The following is a 1,951-nucleotide window of genomic DNA, read 5'->3' as shown; positions in this document are numbered from 1 at the left end:
AAAAGAATACATGATTTATCTATCTGCCTGAAAAGATGAGGCAGGAGGGCATGAAGAAATGCTGTAAGGTGAGGTGGGATAGAATGATGAAGAAAGATGTATTGCAAAAAAAAAAAAAAAAAAAAAAAAAAAAAAAAAAAAAAGAAAGATGTATTGCCACCTTTAGAGGCTTGCAGATTATGCGAATTTGTTTCTTGTTCCTATTAGACACCTAAATAGACTCCAGTTCTTCCCTCCCACCCATCCATCCTTCAACAACTCCTTATTGAGTATACAGGTACTAAGCACTGACTTTTGTATTGAAAACAAAGGTAGACTAAGTCCCTGCCCTCTAGGAAATAAAAAATTTAATGGGGAAAGACAGCTATGCAAACAAATAATTACAGCTTTGAGTTAAGTGTTAGTAGAGACATGAACTAAGTATGAAAATACAGGAGAAGCATTTCCTTCAGCTGGGAAATATCAAGAAAGGCAGCCTGGAGGAAGTGGCATTTGAGGGAAACCATGACATATGAGTTGAAATTTTGTTTTTTTGTTGTTGTTGTTTTGTTTTGTTTTGTTTTTTACAGTCCTGAGGTCTTTTATTTTCTTTACAGTTATCATGCCATGAATTCATAGGGAATGGGTTCCAGCAGTTCAGGCTCCTTTCCATTGGTTCTCACAAAGTGTGCTTCTCTGGGTGGGGCAGGCTGGCGCTTCAGTAGGGCCCAAGTACCTTTCTCTTTGGCTTCCTTCTTTTTCTGATCATTTTCCTTCACACGCTTCAGGAAGCTACCTCGGCTCTTTGAGTGTTTAATATGCTCAATGCGGACATTAATTCTCTTGGCAAGAATCTTGCCCTTAACTTGTTTGTTTACAAGAATGCCAACAGCATGCTGAGTAACATTGTAGACTCTTCCAGTTTTGCCGTGGTAACATTTGTGGGGCATTCCTTTTTGAACAGTGCCCATTCCCTTGATGTCACAATATCACCTTTCTTACAGATTCGCATGTATGTGGCCAAAGGAACAACTCCATGTTTTCTAAAAGGCCTAGAGAACATATAGCAGGTACCTCTCCTCTTTCCCTTTGTGTTGGTCATTTTGGCAAATTACTGGAAGATGGCGGTTCCCGAGTTGAAATTTTCTAGGCAGAAAAGACATGGTAAGAAAGAGCCTGGCCACATTTAAAAGTAGGTGGCTAGAGGGGCTTAAAGACAGTAGTTTACTGACCTTTACCCTTAAGAATAAAAGGTGAAAACTAGCATCCAATAGGCTTTCCACAAATCAAAATTTAGCAGATCTGCCAATTTCATTGCTAAGCTGGTGTTGCTCAAAATTTCTTAAGGAAAGGATTACGATAAGAATGGAATTGGAGATGGGTTATAACCTAAAGTAACTTTTAGGGAACTCAAGATATCTGTAGTGTTATAATTTTTATATTAACTAGGGGGTTAGCAATTCTGCACTCTGCCACCTATTTTCATAAATAAAGTCTTATCAGAACACAGGCACACTATTACATATGCTTTTGTATTACAACTGCAGGATGAAAAGTTGCAAAGCATCATCTATCCACAAAAACTTAACATATTCCCCATCTGAACCTTTAATAGAGTTTGCACTAGAGCTATAGATTAATAAATCTCAGAAAAATAATGAGTTAAAACATGTTTCAATATTATAAAGAATCATGTCATATAAACCTTAAAAGGACCTCAAATTTACCATTTTTTAGAGATACATGCATTAAAAGTATAAAGATGGGCATGACAATAATAAATATCCAGTTCAAGACAATGTTTCTTTCTTTGGAAAAGGGAGAGAATGTAAGCAGAGTTTTAACTACTTGAAATGCTTTATTTCTAAAGCAAGGTGGTAAATACAAAAGTGTTTATTATATTATTCTCTATACCTTTTTTGTATGACTGATGTATGTCATAATTTAAAAACTCTTTGGTTACACACACAAA

At 36.1% G+C, this 1,951-nt stretch overlaps 1 pseudogene; it reads right to left on the bottom strand.

Moving 5' to 3' along the window:
• Window positions 1-330: 330 nt before the first annotated feature.
• Window positions 331-1,096, bottom strand: LOC112921929 (large ribosomal subunit protein eL21-like; annotated as a pseudogene).
• Window positions 1,097-1,951: the final 855 nt, after the last annotated feature.

The sequence above is a fragment of the Vulpes vulpes genome, chromosome 12 (genome assembly GCF_048418805.1).
Source record: "Vulpes vulpes isolate BD-2025 chromosome 12, VulVul3, whole genome shotgun sequence".
Taxonomy (NCBI): Eukaryota; Metazoa; Chordata; class Mammalia; order Carnivora; family Canidae; genus Vulpes; species Vulpes vulpes.
The sequence above is the reverse complement of the archived record's forward strand: the minus strand, read 5'-3'. Positions and strand labels throughout refer to the sequence as shown.